This window comes from Bombus vosnesenskii, unplaced genomic scaffold (genome assembly GCF_011952255.1).
Source record: "Bombus vosnesenskii isolate JDL3184/JDL3185 unplaced genomic scaffold, Bvos_JDL3184-5_v1.1 scf7180000013348, whole genome shotgun sequence".
In the NCBI taxonomy this organism is placed as follows: domain Eukaryota; kingdom Metazoa; phylum Arthropoda; class Insecta; order Hymenoptera; family Apidae; genus Bombus; species Bombus vosnesenskii.
Window position 1 is genome coordinate 254,150 of NW_022882984.1, and position 23,594 is coordinate 277,743.

Sequence of the window (23,594 nt, forward strand, 5' to 3'; positions counted from 1 at the left end):
AGAGGGAGTCTCGCTAGGTGCGGTATTTGTATCAATCGCTCGTATATTCGACCGCTAGCGAGTTAGACAGACTCGTCGTCGTAGCCCTCTAGTGTTGGCGGTTGGTACTCGTGGATCGCCCGAGAGGTGTTACGACCGCGTTGATGCCTCGACCTGTCGGCGTCCTGTTGATACCGATCCGCCACAATTTATTTACATTTTACAATTTATCCAGTAGGACATTTGGCAAAATATTATAGCTTAGTGATATAGCAATATAGCATGTGGATGGCTACCCCCAGTGGGATACCATCTTCAAATTTGATTGATTTAACATTAATTTAAAATACTCGTCTCTTTCGATTTCCTCGAAAATATTTCCTCGAACGTATGATTGGTAAGACTTATCTGTCCGACGTTTGTTAGCTCGTCGCGTAAACGATCTTTTCACCGTTATTCACTCGGTTTCGTTCATTTGGCCGCCACTACTATCGCCGTATTACGGATTAACTGGGTCGACGAAAGATTTTCAATAATCCAATATACCGATGTAATTTTACCTTATATACGCTGTATCCTTGTCGATGCATTTCGTATTACTATATATATGATACTATAGGTACACGAATATTGCCGAGGCATCGATGCACGGCGTTCCCACGCAACAGTAGTTTACGAATAAAGTTTGTTGGCACTGCATCGCCAATGAGAATTAAGAGAATTCGTTTCGATCAATTTTGGCTTTACGGCGTGTTGCGTTAAACTATAGCGAAACGCGCACACCGGTTGGTTCTACGTTCTATACTTGCTTTTATATAAATCTGTCGGGTGACAGCTTCGCAGTATTTTTCCAAAAATGTTTCCAAACGAATAGAATATCGATTAGTTTGTACGAGTCGATGTTATAGGACAAAATTGATAATACCTGTCTGTGCGTACGGATTTGCTTTATTATAAAATTGCAACATTAAAAAATCCATACAACAGAGACGTATCGATCGGTGTTGGAGTTAACGTCATCGGATTCCTAGACATTGGACTGCCGATACTGGTAACGTGTAACCAGTGATTTCCAAAACGATATCGGTAATAACAGTTGGTTCGATTGTGCAAGACAGTGTCACGTAATTTTTAGGGTTGGTTGGTGAAAATAAAATATAGTTGAGTCGTAACACAACAATTAACTTTGTTTTAATCAACCTTTATTGTGAATTCACCAATCACAATGTAACACGCACTGAATTAACATAAATCACAATTCGCTCCAACCACGTTATGTAAGACTTAGTTACAACGATACGTTAAGTACGCGACTTATAAAGGTAGAGACCGATATAGATATGTTGACTATTCTAAGGATACAGAATAAGTAAAGTTTTACCGACGATACCGTGTCTGAGGAAAGCTAGGGGTGGGTGTGTCTAAGGACACGAGACTATCGGATTTGTTGATGACGATTTTGGTTAAGGAAGCGAGGGCAGTAGACACCGTCTCCGATTGGATAATAAGACGGTTGGTGGACCAGGAAGGGTTTTAGCCGCCCTCGTGAGAAAGTTGCTAACGGAACATATCAGATGTGAAGAAAACCAACTTTCTAAGCTAACACGTGGTAGACAATAAACGTAAAGGGAAATCTAAGACAGGAAATACTCGCTTGGTCCGAAGGACCTTAACTATGAAAATGCCAAGGCTCCTGGTGGGCACTTAAGACTATCGAGGGTGCGCACCAAGGATATGCAGACATCTGGGTGCCATCCTGTCCGTGTTGTGTGGCCTGGTCTCTGATGTGAATTGACGTTACAACAGCGTCGATACGGCGAATAATTGCTGAATTCGAATGGAACGAGAGTCGATTCGCTGCTAATTGTGCACTACTCTTTCAAGTGTTGCTCGTTTCGCGGAACGAGGCTTGAGAAACGTTGATGTACACGTGTGTACGGTTGTATACCGTACACGTAGGTGGATACGGGTGTGCAGTGGCTAGGGAAATATCAACAGGTGCAGTCAGTTGGTTGTTTCGCTTAATCGGTTTCTATTCTGTGACGGAGACTTCTAAGCTCCACCCTTTCGGTAATACGCGAGTCACCAGGGAATCGAGTCGATGCGATTCCATTGTCTTAAGGCGGATGGAATTATCCGATCGTTTTTCCAAATCGTCCGCTACGCGATTACTACCGATTGAATTTACGAAAATAATTCTCTTCTTGAGAGATCTGCAGTCAGAAAAATTTCCTATTTCTAGCATTTAGACAAATACGAAAGTTGATTCGCGAGCAATCTTGTAAATAATATCTGGTGGAAAGACGTATTTCATGGAAATTCAAATCGTTTCTCCAAATACGCGATTTTGTGATTTTTAAACGATAAGTTGCCTAAGTTACGCTTTGTTTACGGTTTGCTTAAATTGCACTTTCCTCGAGATGTACGTTCTCTCCATAAAGAACATCGTTTTTAGCAATTTTTAACCTTGTAACACGGATGTACGTATTTTTCAATTCTCAGGATCTTTACTGTAGGATTTTTTATTGATCGATGGATCTATTCATCTGGTTATTTAACGCGAACTAAATACAGCAATGTGGTATAACTCGGACGACTAAGTAGCTAATTCACAACACTCGTCACCATGGTTCCAACGCTCTCTTTCACGCGGACCATCCTCCTCGACAACGCTGATGTCACGTAAACTTGTGACTTAGATTATAAAAAAAAGAAGGTTGAGCCGTAGCACAACTCTTAACTTTCTTTCGTCAAACTTTATTATAAATTTAACGATCACAATAATCTTACAGAGGTAGCATAACATACCGAATCAGAGAAAGCCCGAACAAGAACTGCCTTAGCTTGCTCGAGTCTCGGCCTATATATGTGTCGAGTCGGAATCCGAGTCCGAGCTCGAGTCACGCTCCGAGTCCGAGCTCGAGTCGCCATCCCGGGGAGGGCTTGCGGTAGGTAGCGGTTCGGCATTGGAGTTCTCCATCGTCTTGTCGCACGTAGGATACTTTTATCGTCGATAGGGGGATGTTACAGAACAGACGAGGATACACAGTAGACACACGCACGCGACACTAATGACGATGGCCTCAGGCTTGATAACGAATCCACGGTCAACGGGAGGATAGGTTTCCTTGTTCTAACTCACACGTGCACCACTCCCTGATCGTAAGGCGCGACTCCTTCACCGATCAGATCTCAAGCAAGACTGCCCTTCGTCCCAACGACGCCGCCGAGACAAACTCTGGTGTCGATTGGTCGATTTGGGACAGAAGCTGCCTGTCCGTTTGCAAACATCTTAATTGCCGAAAAAACCCAGGTTTCATAGCGGGTCCTCGGGCTACCGGGACTCGTGCTGTGTACGTGCCTCAACCTCAGGTATTCATTGTCATAAGAAACCGTTAGCATGTTTTACCGTCGGGTACCTCTATGGGTAATTCCTTTAACGAGGGTCATAACACCGCTCCGCGCCTTTGTTAGACGGAGCGCCCGTCCCGTTGACCGCGGCTACGTTGGGCGGCAGGCTGTCGCCCCGAGCCAAAGCTCACCGTCACTAATCCCGTACAATTACTATCGGTTTGGATAACTGCGATTGTTTCATTACGACTATGGTAGGCTCTAGATTACAATGTTAGGGTGTTATCCTGAAGTTCCAGAGGGGCCCCGGCGTCCTTTCGTCTCCGACATATGTTTCGCTTTGGGGATGTTGATGGGCTCGGTGTAGGTTATGACGATAAGGTGTCTTATTTCTGATGTAGATCAAGATGTGGTCGATGTCACACTGACAATACTCAAACACTGACAATTCTCAATTAATTATTGCCTGTTAATTCGTCTTTCTCCCTTGAGCTTCCTGGTCAGGTAGGCCTTTTTTCCGCGCAACTATTCGACCGAAGGACCGACGACAACTTTTGACTGACTATGGGGAACAGCAAGTAATTCCCACTTTGAAATACTTCAACGCTTCTAATCGAAAACGCTAAGATCCATTAAAAATGCACCCTGGTATGTCACCAACGAACTAATACATCGCGACCTCAAGATACCCACAGTCAAAGGAAATAGCAAAATATGTCGACAGATACAGCAAAAGAGTCACCAACATCGAAACCTCGTAATTACTGGACTACTCGATACGTCGGACCAGATCCGCAGACTGAAGAGACACTACCCGCTAGACCTAAACGCTAGATTCAATTAGTTATCTAAATTAAGTAATATTTACTTATTCACGATACTTACTCATAAATTATACTTATCTATAATAAGTATTAACTTATTATAAATAATTAGCCATGTCACTGCTCCACGCCAGAAAAAATTACTGAAAATTCTCAATTCGAGAATCGATTGTAAATTTTAATAAATAAAAAAAAAGAAACTTTTGACCGAAAGACCGACCATATATCGATGGACTCGGGCTCGTCGGCACTTAGGCTTTCTCGCGACATTGTTTATGCTTCACCCGATATTTCTTACACCATCCATGATACTACACGATTATATGTCATTTTACGTCTCGTCCGGTCATCCTAATTCGCAAAAGAATTACATCGACGAATATTTAAATTTACGAACACCCAATTTCGCGTCTCAACCCATCGCTCAGCCTATCGATTTTCGTATAATTCTTACAAACGCGCGACACGAGATCGACACGTGACATCGCGCATATCGTATCGCAGACGTATTTCGGAAGCGTTGGACAAGTCGGTCTATCGTATTGTCCATCTGATCCTTCCGTTTTGCTTTCCTTCCTGTGTTCGGCGCTGTAATCCAGTCGACCGTCAATCATTATCAGCACGCACAGACAGAGAAGCGTTATGCGGTCAGTGTGTGTACGAAAAACTGTACAATCATGACACAAGAGCAAGGGGATTGAGGTAGTTAACGTGTACGCTTGTTTGATAAAGAAACGAATGGATGAATTGGTAATAGCAAAATATATTGAAATAAGTATAAGTACAGAGATAGCGTATGCCAATTTGATCGTCGCTCACTCAATGCTACATTACCAAAAGAATATCATAGGGAGCTGATATCATAGGGATGTTAGCAGAAAAAGTCAAGCTTCTTGCGTAACTCTAGCTGAAAATGACAAGAAACAGCAATAACGATCCAGTCCTTGTAACCCAAAACAACGTTAGTATTCAAGGGCACGATAGTATGGATCTCTTACAGTTTTGAATTTTTCCATTTCAACTTGAAACTTTTTTTACGGCCATGGGCCGCTACAAGACTATTGTACGTGGCGAAATAAGTCAAAAATATAAAATACAACGCTTCGATTTCGAAAATATAAATCGAGTTTGGAAATGTATTAGGTTGTCCGAAAGGTTTCTTTCGTTTTCTAAGGAAATAATAGACGCACAATGTTTTTGGTTTTACATTAGTTTATCGAACTATGCACGAACATAATAATAGAAATAGAACGGAATGGATCACACCTAATTCGATAAAATAATATAAAACAGAAATTGTTGTTCATCTATCATCGCCTTATGAGACGAAAGAAACTTTTCGGACAACCTAATACATATGTATACGACGAAAGTTTGAGAAGCGAAGGACGGCCCGTTCCGAAGGATGCCGAAGGATGAATCGAAAATAGAAATGACAGTTGGTCAGCTATGACAGAGTTACGTTATTAAGGTATAAATAGGGAGCGAAGCAAAGGGAAAGAAAGGAGGGAAAGTAGAAAAGGACGAATGGCGCGTAGAAAGAGGTTGGCACAGGCGTAAGTTGTTTGGCATTCGTTTGGCGTGCAATGCCGACCTCGTTCCAAGATTGAATCCCGCAAAACTGGCTGCACCACGGCGTTATAATTAATTTATAATACCTCTAATTACGTGGCCATGTCGGATGCGGCTGCCCCGACGTTTAATTTGTTCGCTAATTAAACAGGATACGCGCGCGCCTTGCAAGGCAGCAAACGCGGCTGTCTCGTTTCTCTGCTTTTCTCCGTTTCTCTTCAACCTTCGTCGTTCGCCGTTTCCAACGACCTACCAAACCTTCCATCCACTCGTGCACGGGTTACGCGCTTACGAACGATGAACACACGACCACTCGTTGCGGTCGCGGTTCAACACGCGGATGCATCACTCTGTCGCTTCGAGATTCGACGCTGCGTGCTTATCGACCATCATTTTAATCTTCGCGCTTCATCATTTGCTCCTCGAAGGTTACGTTCTCTCCACCGATGGAATGGGCGATCGAATATTTCATCAAGATCAATGCTTAAAATGGCGAACTAAAGTTCCTTCGCTATAGGAGGGAAATCGCCCTGCAAATAATTAGCGGCAGGCATCTGGTAATGTAGTATCGTGGACAGATTGTCTAAGAAATATCGGGTGAACCATAAACAATGTCGCGAGAAAGCCTAAGTGCCGACGAGCCCGAGTCCATCGATGTATGGTCGGTCTTTCGGTCAAAAGTTTCTTTTTTTTTATTTATTAAAATTTACAATCGATTCTCGAATTGAGAATTTTCAGTAATTTTTTCTGGCGTGGTGCAGTGACATGGCTAATTATTTATAATAAGTTAATACTTATTATAGATAAGTATAATTTATGAGTAAGTATCGTGAATAAGTAAATATTACTTAATTTAGATAACTAATTGAATCTAGCGTTTAGGTCTAGCGGGTAGTGTCTCTTCAGTCTGCGGATCTGGTCCGACGTATCGAGTAGTCCAGTAATTACGGGGTTTCGATGTTGGTGACTCTTTTGCTGTATCTGTCGACATATTTTGCTATTTCCTCTTTGACTGTGGGTATCTTGAGGTCGCGATGTATTAGTTCGTTGGTGACATACCAGGGTGCATTTATAATGGATCTTAGCGTTTTCGATTGGAAGCGTTGAAGTATTTCAAGGTTGGAATTACTTGCTGTTCCCCATAGTCAGTCAAAAGTTGTCGTCGGTCCTTCGGTCGAATAGTTGCGCGGAAAAAAAGCCTATCTGACCAGTTGCGGAACACGTACGTGGTGGAGCCATGAGAAAAGACAAAGGGATGCTCAAGGGAGAAAGACGAATTAACAGGCAATAGTTAGTTGAGAAGTTTGAGTATCGTCAGTGTGACATCGACCACATCTTGATCTACATCAGAGATAAGACTTGCTCCCGATCTTCGGACTCTTCTGCACGCGTCACCACCTTATCGTCATAACCTACACCGAGCCCATCAACATTCCCAAAGCGAAACATATATAGGCCGAGACTCGAGCAAGCTCAGGCAGTTCTTGTTCGGGCTTTCTCTGATTCGGTATGTTATGCTACCTCTGTAAGATTATTGTGATCGTTAAATTTATAATAAAGTTTGACGAAAGAAAGTTAAGAGTTGTGCTACGGCTCAACCTTCTTTTTTTTATAATCTAAGTCACAAGTTTACGTGACATCAGCGTTGTCGAGGAGGATGATCCGCGTGAAAAAGAGCGTTGGAACCGTGGTGACGAGTGTTGTGAATTAACTACTTAGTCGTCCGAGTTATAGCACATTGCTGTATTTAGTTCGCGTTAAATAATCAGATGAATAGATCCATCGATCAATAAAAAATCCTACAGTAAAGATCCTGAGAATTGAAAAATACGTACATCCGTGTTACACGGTTAAAAATTGCTAAAAACGATGTTCTTTATAGAGAGAACGTACATCTCGAGGAAAGTGCAATTTAAGCAAACCGTAAACAAAGCGTAACTTAGGCAACTTATCGTTTAAAAATCACAAAATCGCGTATTTGGAGAAACGATTTGAATTTCCATGAAATACGTCTTTCCACCAGATATTATTTACAAGATTGCTCGCGAATCAACTTCCGTAGTTGTTTAAATGCTAGAAATAGGAAATTTTCCTGACTGCAGATCTCTCAAGAAGAGAATTATTTTCGTAAATTCGATCGGTAGTAATCGCGTAGCGGACGATTTGGAAAAACTATTTTTATAATTTAAGTCACAAGTTTACGTGACATCAAGCGTTGTCGAAGAGGATGGTCCGCGTGAAAGAGAGCGTTGGAACCGTGGTGACGAGAGTTGTGAATTGATTATTTAGTTGTCTTAATTATAGCATATTATTGTATTTAGTTCACGTTAAATAACCATCGTTTCCTGTTTAATCCATTTTAAATAAATAAATAGAATCCTACAATTGTGTTCTCCGGATGTTTTTTCTATACGTAACACGTTTCCCCGACGATGTCCATTAATTACGATACGAATTTGATCGATAGAATTACGTTTAAATAGAATCGGGAATAATTTTCCAATTCCGTCGTAAGTCGTAAATCATGCATTACACGGTCAAATAAAAATAGACGCGGAGGAAACCGTTTCATTTAGCTTGTCTTTCTCTTTGATGGTTCGCTTTCACGCTGAAGTTTAATTTCCTATGGGAGTTCATGGCCACTCCGCAGGTACACTATCTATTATCCTGGTCCTCCTGGTTCGCTGCTATTCTGATAAGTATCCGTTTCGTATTTCCATCCTAAATATTACGTCGTTGCTTTACCGCGGCGTTTTTTAAACGCGTACTTTGCTCTCTCTCAGCAAATTATTGAAATATCTCTAACTCGACGGTTTCTCGTTACTTGGAACTTTCAGGTAAAATTGTTAGTTTCTCTATCGTACTGCGTATATTGTTCTAAGTTCTGTCGAATCAATTAAGGAACTAGAAACTCGTTCGTGAAACGAAGTATCGCGTGATTTTAAATGTACATTTATATAAAGCTTTTAATAAAATTCTACAATTACATCAGCGATCCGAAAATCCCAGTAAGATCGAACGGATTGGTCGTGAAGATACGTCGGGTCATTCGAAAAAAGTCGAATCCTTTAGAAAAGTTGGAAGCCGTTATGAAAAATGGAGCGCTCCATTCGGTATAATATATTTCGAGCCGGTCACTTTTGATTCTTTTCCATCAATTTTAATCCACCGCGTACGTACGAACGCGCACGTTAATCGTACATTTACTGTTCGTACGATGCTCGACGAGCATATAAAACGAGATAGAAAAATCGGAGAAAAGTCAACGAACATAAAAATATCAATTACTTTTTTGTTTTCGAATTACAGTGTTTATAAATGATTAGTTTTGCTAGATAACGGTGGAGCCAAAGAATAGATTCATTTAAAGCAAAGCTGTTTGTTATCCAGTGTGTTGCGTGTACGATGGCAAGTTTGGAAGAAAGTATGATCAAAGTACTATCGAAGTAATCTGCGATTGCACGTCCCATATTACTTGGAAAGCTCTTGCGCGCAGCTTCCAAAAACTTTGCGGACGAACGTTTGAAGTTCGGATTGGAGTTTCAAGTGAACTCGGGGGTTCATCCCAATCGCTTATCGATGAAACACAGGTTCGAGTTCTAACTCGGAGATGTGGCGACATGTAGGAAATGTTCATCGGTTAGAGAAAATATCGGCGAATTGATTTTTCGCTGGTGAAAACTCGGGTTCTTTAAACGCTGCCGATTTCTATCGACGATTTCTATCGAATGAAAGGGATACCGATAAAAAGAACGCGTATCTACTTCATTTGTAACTCGTTAGCCGATTTGTACACGTAATTTATTTATTCTACGCGATCAATCACTTTGTTATTAATTTTAGTCGAAACACATTTGAAATTCTAGTTTCGAACGTTTGTTACGCTACAAATAACGACTACAATTTGCATAAATCTTATCAACCAGTTACGTGGTTTCATGTCACGTGTAAATAGCTCTCCGAACTCTTACTAATTTCAAATAACTCAATTATTATCAAAGTTTATTTATTTTATTATGGAAAGCGAGTAATATATATATATTCTTTTTTCCTTTAGGGGATTTTCGACTTCTTATCGAAGCTCTTCGATTCGTCAAGCACTCCTTTTACCTCGATTTTTGAAAATCCACCATCTTTCACGAAATGCTTCACGGAGTAATTCAAGAATTTTATATTCAGTTCGTCGGTTTCTGTTTACTTTAAACCTCCAGGTAGCTTACCTAAAAAGGAATTGCTTGAAAAATTTCGTTCGCGCTCCTTGTCTGACCCTTTGTTACTCTATATTTTATTTTATTTATCGTTAATGATCGTTTCGCAAGAACTGTTGAAATTTTTCGTTCATAATGGAGAGAATTGAACGTACTTGTACTCTTCGTGCGAGAAATGATTCGTCAAAGAACATAGTTGTACTTGGAGACAGTCGTTTCAATGCAAAAGTTAATTATGAAATTGTATTCTGAAGAAAAAATTTGTTTCCAAAGTGGACGGAATTGTTGACGGAACTTGTTTCACCGTGCAAGAGATTATAAACAATTATAGGTACAAAGGAATAGTTCGTGATAAACGTGGACGTGGAAGAAAAAAATTATTATTGGAACGGAGTAGAATATTTAATTTCTTCCTCATAAAACACGATATTAAACAAATTGATATTTTCTTTCCTTTATTAAATCGCGTAATTTCGAATTAACTTCTTGCTGAACAAACGTATCGTTTCCTACGTAAAATCGATAGAACGATATCATCCTTTCTACCATTATTATCTCTTATTTGTACACTTGGCAGATATTTGAGATATTGAAAGTTTTTCGCTTACTTCCAACGATCGCTCGATATCGCCACGTCATTTCTTCTCTTTGCAGAATCACCGTTTACTCATTATTACCTTTAAATTTAGAAACTGAGAGTACTACTAGTCTTCTGTTAATTGTTACTCGATCTCTATCGTAATGGTTCATCTTACGATGCGAAATAATTTTATCCGAAAACGGAAACGTATGTTACGAATTATTGTCAAGAATCGTCGAAATTCGATCAATGGTGTTTAATCGAATATACGAGGAAAACGCGTATTCACGATCTATCGCTTTTATCAGTACCGTGGAACTTATTTTTAGACCGATATTAATTATAAAAAATAAATGCACTGTCCGGTTGAACGAATATCGATTATAGTAATGGTAAATAGAGAAATATAGTATAAATAGACAAAGAACGTGGAAAAGCGATTAACATATCGTGCTTTGAGCTTCAATAGATTATTTTGCAGTCTCGTTGTTTATGGAAATTGTAATTTTCGTTTATATAAATTCTTTCGAGCGCAAGTATTTTGCACTTCAATTTCTTTATAATGCAATGTATGTATATTTTACATAATTATTACGTCATTTATACATTTTTAAGAAATTTCGTTCAAAATACTTTTTTGAGGCTGGTATGCCGATATATTTGTTAGTCGAAGCAGTTGCTTTTGTGTTATACATGCATCGCAGTATTTTAATTATATCGGCTTAATTTGCAACACTGCAAGACGTATAATTCTCTGCGAACAACTGACGATTAATAATTTTCACTTCACATAACATTCATTGTTACATATTATAATAGGATCGACGTAATTCATCTCGGTTTGCGGAAAGAGCAAGCAAACATTGTAACTCCAATGAATACCGAGTTTCTCGAGAACCAGAAACTTCTGAGTTTGACGAAGATAAAATCTCTATTATCATTTTAGTGGATTTGAAATAAAAATGGATAAACATTTCATTGTCTTTTAGACAATATCGTCTTTCTGCGATAAAAATAATAAATTTCATAAACAAGTTTATTTCGAATATCATCATTAGTAGCGTTTAGAATCAAAACTTGAATTAGATACAAAATTATAAAGCATTACCAGTGTTTCGATCATTCGCGGAGAGACGCGATCGCGAGATATCACGTCAACGAGAGTTGTAAGTTCTCGTTACGATTAAACAATCGACGCCACGAACTGATCGATTCCCTTATTTCGGTTATGATAATAAGGGTAGTTCAATGAAATTTCACAGAATTAACACAACTAAATTAATATTTATTGCAACAACTTATTAACTAGAAAGATATAAATGGAAAACAAAAAGAAATGTGACTATGTAATGCGCGATACAAGATATGTGTAGACTGTTTGGCTTCTCGAAACGTTCTGATTCTTTCTGGAAGGCGACCCCCACTACCTTCGGATCACGCCACATTCTTTTACGCCAGATAAAATAACGGCCACGAATCGACGTTTCTGGAGGTCGCTCTGCTTAATGAACCATGCGCTTGCCACTACAATGTTTGTTTTGCCGGGCAGCCGCGACGATCCGTCTGCGACATTATAGTGCCGCGACCGACAGTGAAGAATATGATCTATGGCAAGCCGCATGGCGTAACAACCAGTATTCGGAATTAAAATTAGAATTAGACACAAGATTATAAAGTATCGGTATCGTTTGCAATCAAAACTAAAATCAGATATAAAGTTATAAACGAAACGATACAGTTTTATATCTTTACTTATTTATCTTTATACCGAGTGATTTTCGTATTAATTACAACGTTAATAGCGATAGTAAATAAAATATAGAATAGTATCCTATAATGGTAAAAGAAGTATAAATTTCTATACTTTCATAACGTGTATATATATATTATTTATCGCTGTACTTTGCTTTACGAGATTACTTTATTTTTACGGATTGCTCTTACATTATGAATAGACAATTAATTAGTAATTTAGAACAGAAATTACATGCTCTTACTTCTTTCTTATCAATCGTGGAATTTAAATTTTGCGGGAATTCGTATTCAAAATTGCGAGGAAAGTGATTGGCGCCAATCGTTAGTTCCATCCTATACCAAGCGCGGCGCTGAAGTCAGTCTGCTCACCGGAGAGAAGCGTCACATTTCGCGCGCGTTGTGATGCTGTCATATTTTTGCGGTTTTTTAGTGTAAAGTATTCTTTTCGCGCGTTCATTGTGCCTTCGGTCGTTTATAAGAGGATCCATCTTCAACACGTATCACGATATCATCGGTAAATCATTTATTTATCTTTTAATTTAGTGTCTCATGTCAGCTTGGATATCAGACGCAATAAAGTTTCGTAGCTCTTACAATTTGAAAAATGGTGTGCTGTAATTGCAACGGTAATAAATTACAACTGGCAGTTACGTCAAAGATTCATAAGTGTCTGTCAGTTTGTTAATAATAATGAGGTAATAAGCTACATCAACGTGTTTGTTAATTTGTCAAATGGCAAATGTATATAAAAGTTTTGAAATATTTTCTATAGTAATACAAACGCATGTTCATTTTTCAGTACGTGTTACCACTACTCCGTGTATACGTTTATATATTCGTATATACGATTTTTAAAGTAAGTTAACCTCAATCATTAAAATGTTCGTTTACGAGAGAGAATTTATTTTAATTGTGATCATAGTTTCTTTAATTTAATCTGATATTTGTAATTAGAGGTTAATAATTGTTACAGGCATATTGTTTCGTGTTACAAATTGAGAAGCTCGAAGGACAGTAGTGCAAGTGACGAATAATTTGAGAGAATTATTGGTAAGTTACATTTTAATAGAAATCAGTATGCTTATAGATGTTAATTTTCTAACCCTATGTCGAACTAAACTTGAAAAAATATATATTTTCAGCAAATGTCACTTGTATTTAGATTTTCACGTTACTCGATATAATCATAACGATGACGTGTCTCGTTACAGCGTTAACGAAATTGGGAAACATTTCAATACGGTATGAATATAAAAGTTTTTTATGGTACCTGTTCAAATACTTTCGCGAATAGACACACAAAAATTACTGTGTAGAAAATTTTCTGTTATCGGATCGATGTTGACATATTATTACTTCGTTAAAAGAATTGTGCATTTCCACGTACTTTCGTGATTCAATATATGTTAATTATTTCATCTTCATCTTCTACTAAAGGATAATTTGCAGAATTTTCGTTATTAACAATTTTTTTTTATTTATTTTATATTTGAACGAGCCTTAATAGAGTACCCTTTGATATACAGAATAACGAAAGTAGAGGGAAGATTAATATTAACATATATATAGAGATAGAAGCATAAAAATAAATTAAAGTAAAATTGCTAAAATTTGTAAAACAATACATTTACGATGCATTTTCATGTACGTTCGTGAGTCGATGTATGCTAATACAATACTACAGCCAATCATACAACCCCCTTACGATAATTCTGCGTCGATGAACAGGACACGTAACATCAATGGAAAGATCGATGAGCAACGGGACGCGTGATCGACGAATCGTTGTTGGGTTGAACATCAAACTGCATCGGGTACCACTGTCTACAGGTATACGTATAGCACTCAGGGATCATCGCGACGAGGAGACGCTCGCTGGCGTACGTTGGTATTGGTTGGTATCGGTGCGACACAGGGGCCAAGGGTTCTAAGGGGGTTGATGCGTCGGCGTGTTGCGCCGTAGCTTTTGCCGCGGCGCCCGGCAGTCCGTAGGCGAAGTCCTAACGAGTAGCCGGCGAGCGAGCCGTTTCTCCAAAAAACTCCCCCTCAATTACATTGCGCTGAGATTTCCGTGTCCATCTTTCGAATTTTCGGCTCCTCGACCCGCGTGGTTTCTTTACTCGTCGCGTTTTCGCCGTTCGTTTTATGCTTCCCTCGTAAACTCGCCGTAGGCTGTTTCGTTCGAACTGTTTGATCCTCGATAAGTTTGGATAAGTTCGAAGTAAGAGATCGAACAAGTTGATCGATAGTGAGATTAACTTTTTATTTTACGAAATACGTACGATCGATTTATGGGTCGAGGAAGGTATTCACGAAGTGCGAACAGTGTTTGTATTGACGAATATGGAAAATTTTGATGATATGTGACGAGATTCTGTCGATCGTGCGACAAAAAGTAAATGACCCGATTTTCGACTGACAAGTCGTAAGACGGATGTACCTTGGTGGAATGTATCAGTGAGGAACGATAGGTGTTGTGATTTCGAAGAGTGTACAAAATTCACGATTCGTGATTCTCGAGACTAGTGATCGAATCAAACTCCTCGAAAGGATCTCGTATGCGTGTAAGTTGAGTCGAAGTTCGAAACGTAATTAAAATTCTGTAAGAAGTAAAAAGATAGAACGTAATTGTATTTAATTATGTCATCGAATGATTCTTTCGAAAGAACGTCAAACGTTCTCACAAATTGTTTCTGAGATATTTCAAATTCGTTTCATTTGCCCAGGACTTTCGTTAAGTCAAAAAATGAAGAAATTCCCAGTCGATTTGCTTTTCTTCGCGGTCATTCGTGTGATCTACTGTTGGATTTTAATTGTCCACAATTAAAACACTCGCGATACTTGAATGAGAGTGATACTTTTAAGGGTAGAAATACAGTGGCTGATTAAAGTATCTGAATAATCATAGAAAACTTTTTATGAATACATTGTGTGTATTACGCGAGACAGTTTTGAAATCCCATTAACGCTGTAGCATTACAACAATTACATTTGACAAGGAATTGCATTTTCTATTTGCATAGAAACTAAGTAAGTGTTCGCTCTCGTTATGCATTCAAAAATGACAATTTTCAGTACAAAGTTTGTAACAAAAGATATATCAAAATATTGCTTTAAATAAAAATTTATTTGAATAAAATTTTACAAAGTTTCGTATTCGTACGCGTAACACGTTCATCAAAATTTGCTACGTTAAGAGTTCGAATACTTTCGTGAGTCGTTGTACGTGTAAACCAAAATTCTCGAAATCTGCACCCACACCGTTGTATGAATCATCGTGGATGGTTTAGCGAGACGATTCGAAGATGACGAGCTCGATAATGGACGTCGATTATAAACTTTGGTCCGTGGAAAACTGGGCCACATCCAGTCCAGCTTTCCGTTATCTCGTGATTCGTGGATCGTGCACGAGCAAAATAGGAAGGCAATATAGTGGATGAAAAAAAGCGCGTCGGGAAGAATGGGGTAACCGAGGGAAAATAAAGGAGCGAAGGGTGGGAGGAGGTTGTACGGAGAAAGAGAGCGAACCCGGAAAACCGGGAAACACCGAACAATACCAATTGCGACAAATTACACGTTGCTTTATCCGGTAACGCCGGCCCGCGATTAAAAGGGAACACAGAACGACGTGGCATCGAATACTACGAACCGTGATTCACCCCATTTTCTTTCTCTTTCTTCTTTTCTTCTATTTTACTTTCTATCTTTTTCATTTTCTTTGTTTCCCGGTTCTTGTTTTCTTCGTCCGTCATTTTTGATCAATCGAACGAAGGGGAAATTGCCGCTCCACCGAAAGTTATTGAGGTTTCCCTATGAAAATTTAATCAGTGGGTTTTTTCAAAGCTCGTTCGTTTCCCTTTTTGCTTTTACTTCTCTTCTTTTATCGCGTTTTCCGTTGTTTTCATTTTCTTTCTTTCGTGGTTGTTTGACTTGTTCCACTTTCGATCTATGCAACAAAGGGTAAATTGTCATTCGACTAAAAGTTATCGAGATTCTTCTATAGAAATTCAATTAACGCACTGTTTAGCGTAGGTACCGATCATTGTATTTCCTTTTCCGCTATGTTTCCCCGTACTTTTTCCCTTTTCTTTTATGTTTCTTTGTTGCCTGTTTCTCCGTTTTTGATTTTTGATTTCCGTTCAATGAAAGAGAAACTAGCGCCAGCCGACTAAGCATTATTGGATTTTTCGTATGGAGGTTTAATTAACGCGTGGTTTACACTTTATATATTGGTTTCGCCGTTTTGATGGCCGAAGCAAATTAGATTGGTACGGAATCAAACGAAGTTGAGATACGTGATTCGAATGGTGTGCTTTGACTACAGCACATTTTTGTATCTAGACGATCCACGTGTCTTTGATTCGTTGAGAAGAATCGAGAAGAAGAAAGTTTTGCTTAAAATTAACGTCTCGCTTGTCCATATGGTAATATCCATCGAATATTGCTTTCTGTTATATCTTTATCGTTATTTCCTTCACAGGATTACAATGTCCCGCTTTCATACACATATCGCATACGATGTTCAATACAGTGCGACAAAATATTGCTTTCTGTTTGACAACGAATATCATTAAAATTTTCATCGAACTGTTAATCCGAGGATTTAGAGATTCGATCGAGTATCACTTTCTACTAATTGTGAGAACGAACTTTGCGCTTCGTACTGAAACAGTCGAGCATTACACGGTTATATTTTAACGGGCTTCGTTACGAGAGATTCGCTTGAAATGTCGCAGCTGTCTTGCATCGGAAGAATGTCTTCGCTTTCGAAACAAAATGCCGGGACTTTGTTACTTCCGGAATATTCTCGTTTAATTCTGCCGTGTTGTTTGCGTATTTTTTTAACGATTACAGAGTATCCAATGTTTCAACAAAATGTGAAAAAATTCTTACTAGCGTGCACGATTTCTCTCGCAATGTTACGTTAGACATCGTATACACCCTTTTCACTTGTTAAAATAAGAGCACGATCGAAATATAAAAATTCGAAATATAAATAAATCGAAGTTTCTTTACCGGAGATCACTTTCCATTATGGAAAGCTCTGGCTAAGCGAAAGCGAGAAAAATCGGATTTCGTATTTACTTTCCTTCGTATTTTCCTATTTTCCATTTCTGTCGATAGGAGCATTTCGAACACCTGTGATTGCAACGCATACTAATTTTTTTTCCATTGGTTCTTACTTCCAAACACGAGGTATCGTTTTTATCGGAATACTTCGATGGAAATGTGATTCTTTTCTACTATACAACCGTCGACCGTCAATTTTAATTCAACTATATTTCAACGATATTTGATTTCATGTTTTCGTTCTTTCAACATCCTATTTTACGTTAAATCCGTACGTCGAGATACAATTTTTTAATAAAAAATTATTTTTCGAAATTGTATTGGAATACCTCCTATCTGTTACTCCTTTGTTCTATTGATTTGCATTAATTTTGGTCAATTTTAACTGTACGTAGGAATGATAAGGAATATCAATGATTTCTGGTCGATATCGGTGGCAATCGGTTTAATCCCAGTGTATTCGATCCATTCGCAACGCGATATCGTTTCCAGCGTTACGGAGATCGTGTCGACACGTGTGCCGCGCACGTTTAGCCGTACTTGTAATCCGACAACGAAACTGGCGTTTCGCGAAATTTATATGATCCGCGGAAGATTTCTCCTAATCTCTCGGTGTTTCGGGCTTGTTTCGATATACACGCTATTTTCGTCGCGTGTATAATGTACAGTATGTGGCGTAGCATGGAGGGCCAAATGAATCGATGCTTCCTGCTTGAACAGCTTCGATGGCTCAATAATTGAAAGTGCAAGCATAGAAAGATATTTATTTCATTTCTCCATTTGTTGCATGGAATAGATAGCCTGCAATGCCGTGTTTTCACAGTTCGATTTATTATGTAAATTTGACGAAAATAAAGATAAAGATGACGGCTGTAAATTAGGTGAAATATTGGGTTAATCTTTACTGTAACGGTTGAGAAGTCGAGAAATTGATTGGAACGCAAAGAAACATCTTTGAATCGTTTCGCTGAATTTTTCAGTCGTGTTCTGTCCGATATAGTTGACACGATGGTTTACGGTTTCTCTATGGTCTCGATCAAATAATTTAATGATTGAAAATATAAAGATACGTAAATTTATTTTTTTCTCTATTTATCGATCCTATTGTATATTTAATATTAAATTACTATCTTTAATTATTATTATAAAATCTAAATAGCATTTTCTATATGATTTAGATATATAATTTATTCAATTATTAATTTTCCTCTAAAAACTTTTAGTTCCATTTAGTTCCATTAAATTCTCTAAAATTTTCTCAGTTATAATCTAAATTATATAAGTCTTGCTGTCTTACTAATATTCCTAAATTCCAAGAAATTTGACAAAACTTTAATCACGTTCTTAGAAATATTCTTCGAGCAGATCGGATTACTGGTAATTGTATCTCAATAATTGTAGGCAATTGTGTATACATATGTGCAACAATTGTTTAGTATAATCCATACTAATCCTATCGAATTATCATCTAAGACAGACTTGCTTGTTATATATACAATATATGGCTTATTCGTATATTCCAAGAATTGCGTAAAGATTTAATGGGACTCGGGGAAATACGATGAAGCGCGATCAGTCGCTTCCTATCCTGCATATACGCGCGTATATGTACATAGGATATGCATATCTATGTTTCAAGCATTTCTGGTTCCACGATTGTTCTTTCCATTCTCGTCACATTGGACTCGATTTATTCATACAACAGACGTGTAATCATTTTTCTGTTTCGCATTATTCTTATTCATATTTTCCTTCGATATTCCACTACCTCGCCTACCTCCTAAATAGCTTTTCTTTCTCCCTCGATATCAGCCTATGAAAATTTCAAAGAATTAATTTTATTTTATTTCATTCATCTTGTACGTTATTCCCACCGCAAAACTTATTTTCCTACCCTATAATTATAGTCCTGCTCAGAGAATCGATATATTGGGTTGGCAACTAAGTGGTTGCGGATTTTGTCAATACCACCTAATGACAAAATCCGCAACCACTTAGTTGCCAACTCAATACATTACATACACACGACATACGTACGAAAATTGATGTTAATTCATACTTTCATAAAGGATATAAACTAACATACACGAAGATGGTACCCCGCTGGGGGTAGCCATCCACATGATAATCAAACAGCTAAAAAATTCTACCAAATGTCCAAATTGGACAAACTGTGAATATGAAATATTAAATAAAAAAAAAAAATTATACTTTAATTACCAAAACATGAAAAATGTAACGTATCGTATCTTTCTCCGTGGTCTTTGATTTTATTCGCACGTCTCCCGAATATATCGACTATTTTCAAATTTTCTATTTCTTCCCATTGAAAACGCGATAAATCCTGTTGTACAGTTTCTACCTTTCTCATTTCCTTCTTCCTTTCTTTTTTTTTTCTTTTTTTACTAATTTACAAGATGAATACTATTCGTTAATGTTTCTTATCGTTGATAATAACATCAGCGATAGTACGCGATAGTTACGAAATTTCTTAACCGTGTATTACATATGCGAGATTGTAAGTTACAAGTCGCCGGCGACGGGTGTGCTAACAAATGCAATCGCAGCCGGCGCGATAATTCGCGATCGAGTTAAGCGTAACCAAGTGCTACAGAACGTGATGTTTCCAGGTGTCGTCATCGCGTCATCGTGCTGGCCTTAACGAGGCGCAGTTAACGTCGGCATCGTTAGGGAGCGTGGAACGCGAGTGGACTGGTGCTTCCAAATCCTCGAAATTATCGCCGCGATTCCTAGCACCCTTGGTGTATAGTGAGAACAGTGGTTCGTCGTTCGTGTCCACCTCCTCTCGATAATTCGTCCTCGCATCTCGAAGAAGGGAGGCACGTAAACGATCGTGAGTACGCGAACGTGCTTCCTTAAAGTGAACCTTACGCGCGGATATGCGCCGTTGATGAAAGAATCTGGCGTGATTGCTCGAGGAGACGATCGGAGCGTCCTTTCGTGGCTGGTAGCCGCGAGAATAGCGAACCGAGCTAACGAAAAAGGGGCAAGTAGAAAGGAGGGAAGAAGAAATCGAGCAGAGAAGGGTGAGTGCATCGACGACAATAACAGAGTAGAAGGTAATTATTCAGAACAGGATACGATGAGAATACGACGAGGAATATATTACGAAGCTCGTGATTCTGAGTAACGTTTTCCTATGAATATAACCGTCGTTCGGTTTTAGTTTTCAAGATACACAGCGATTCACGTTCGATGTTACGTGCTATACGTGATGGTATTGAAGATAAATTGGTTTATACGTTGAAAGGTATAAATCGGTGAAAAACTATATCTCTGTTCGGAATAATTACCCGCTAGGATAAAGGAACGTAGATCTATGCTTTGGGTACATTTGTTAGCGGTTCCTCCGCGATTCGATAATACTGATTTACATATTTGCCGATAATGCCGCGTATTTCGACGTACCGCGTTAGAGGTGTAATCACGCGTGTAATTCTTGTCCGTACGTGCAGCCAGCGACGCTTATAATGGTAAGGTATTACCGGAAATCCGTCTTAAATCTCTTGTAATTAAATCTCGAATGTAGCGAGCATCATCGCGCCACACAGACCGGCATCGATGTTTCAGATAACGCGTCCGTTAGTTTGCTTTTCTCGGGATAACAGGCCGGCTTTGTCGAAGCCTAAAATGTGCCTTCAGTTTTGAACATTGTGTACATTATCGGCGCGATTCGCTATTATTAAGCGGCGATGAATTATCCTTGTCGGATTAATAGAACCTTATATGCAAATTTAATGGACTTCGTTCTTTTCTCTACGAACGCGTTTTCTAATTTTCTCGATGAAAATAATCGTAACGTGAAAATACCGTATTACAGATATTTCCGTCAATTTTGTTTGTAAAGCGTGAGACACTTTCAACGAGGAATTAAATTTAGAGTAACCGTATAATTTTATTAGAATCCTATACACATCGGTAGGTGTAGACAAATATAGGAAGTAAAATCTGTTCGTCCGAAGCTTGAAATTTGGAATAAAAATCCATTTGCACATTGCTGTAGAACAAATTAATTAATGGATATTCGATTTTATTTAGAAATAGCTAATAGCGTGTTGTGTATCGATACCTAGGAAATACTAATGATATTAGCAATATAGCAAATGGACAGATTGTGTACTCTGTGGCCGTACAATTGGCTGTGTACAACCAATTGTTTTTCTCGCTACAATTCGAGGTCTTTGTGACCAGAAATACACAACGTTCGGATGAATACAATTGAAACTGTTTATTTCGAACGGTTCCTACGATATTTCGGATAATTGCTTTCCTCGTAACATATTGCACGCGCCTTTATTTCTCTTCGAGATTAATGAAGTTTATCGTGGAGGATATCGTCGTTTTATTTTCTCTCTATCGCTATATCCAGATAAATATACCGCGCTTCACTATATTTTAATAACGCGGCTGTATTCGAAAGTACAGTTTATACGAAAATCATGTGTTCGAGAATTAACTGTACCCTGTTGAGTTCTTTATGATTTCGTGACACGTAGGTGGATAATTTAAACATATTTTGATCAGATCGAGGAAAAGGACGCGTTCAAGGGTGAACACGTAGCTTGGTATAGCCTTCTGAATGCATTAGCGCGAGAAAACGAGTACGTGTGTCGATGTGTACACGCGAACGGTTAGGAAAGCGGCTTAGCCTCTTCTAAGAAATGCCATAGCTGGTAAGGTGAAAATGGGTCAAGGAGTTTCTGCATAAGAAAGCTAATTCCACGGCTGTCGCCGAGCACGCCTCGTAAAAACATCCCACTTTTCAATGATAAATTATCCTTGACTGTAAATTTATTCTTTGGCGTTCTTCGATCGGCTAATTTTTATTTTTTCCAAACTAGTTTACCGATTACGTACAGTTTACAGTGCACAGGTGCGACGTGTAATTCATGTTGTCGATGAAGTAGCGCGATTAACATAAATGGGTCCCATTTACGACTACGCTCATTTATTTTGGGCCCGATCGCAAACAAAAACACGCACGATGGAGGTTCGTTCGATGGAGATTTATGGCTCGCGAGTCACGTATTGTTCCCCTAATGCGAAAACGTACACTGGCTCGCAATTGATTTACCGAATATCGCTGCCAGCATTTCGGTCAACGGGGCTGTACACAATCTGACGGTGTGCTGGTACACGATCGTAGGCGTTTCTTAGCTCTAGACAAATCACTATAACGTGGAGTGCGATAGACCGTGATGGGGAACGATCTGTTTCCTTAGTACTCGATGTGGCGGCATTTACTTTACGCAGTCGGAAATTTACTAGCTGATAATTGCTATTATTGGCACGAATCTCGGGTAATTGATGGAGGAAAAGCAAAGTAAACGTTAAATATTTCTATCTTATGTAGGAATATTATATTATTAGTTTGTAGGTAGCAGTATGATTTATACAATATCGCTTGCACTCACACGAAATCGAATATAATACCCCGTTTCACGTATTCGTTACTCGCTACTTCTACGACACAACAACGCAACGATCTTCACACGACAACGATAAATTCAACTCTGACTCTCTCGACTCTCGTTACGATGGAAGACCATGCTCGCTTTTTTCCTAAACATACCTTGGTAACGCTCGCGACACTCTTTGACAACGTCAAAGTATCTTGACAACGCTAATAAACAATTACCTCTCGCGCCATGTCCTTTCCTGATGTCACACTATCCCACATTTGTGATATAATTATTGTGATATAATTAGACATTGTATAGTGTAGTATCGTGGACAGATTGCCTAAGAAATATCGGATGAAGCGTAAACAATGTCGCGAGAAAGCCTAAGTGCCGACAGACCAAAAGGGTCTGGAAACTTCAACGATCCCATCAATGTATGGTCGGTCTTTCGGTCGAATAGTTACGCGGAAAAATGGCCCTACGCGATCATAATCGCGGACGGTTGCGGAACCGCCAACGTGGTGGGTCTATGAGAAAAGACAAAGGGATTAAGACGAATAATCCTTAAAGGAGAAAGACGAATTAACAGGTAGTCGTTAGTTGAGAAGTCAGAGTGTTGTCAGCGTTGATGGTCCGCGTGAAAGAGAGCGTTGGAGCGTTGGAGAATAGTGAGTGACGAATGATGACTGCGTGTATATAGACTGACGGAGCATCATACTTGATTTTGTGTTGACGCGAACGATATTGAGACAGATCATACCGTTACCAAACCTACTAGCACTATATTTTTCCCACCATAGTATGCACGAATACGATCAATCTATTCTTCCAT

At 38.8% G+C, this 23,594-nt stretch overlaps 1 protein-coding gene across 1 annotated transcript in view; it reads left to right on the top strand.

Moving 5' to 3' along the window:
• The first annotated feature begins 14,238 nt into the window (after window positions 1-14,238).
• LOC117236337 (peroxidasin-like) overlaps window positions 14,239-23,594 on the top strand; it is a 343,800-nt gene continuing 334,444 nt past the window's right edge. The window contains exons 1-2 of the mRNA XM_033499179.1: window positions 14,239-14,833; window positions 19,970-20,386. The gene's annotated coding sequence lies outside the window, so the exon portion shown is untranslated. The remainder of the gene's footprint in view (window positions 14,834-19,969; window positions 20,387-23,594) is intronic.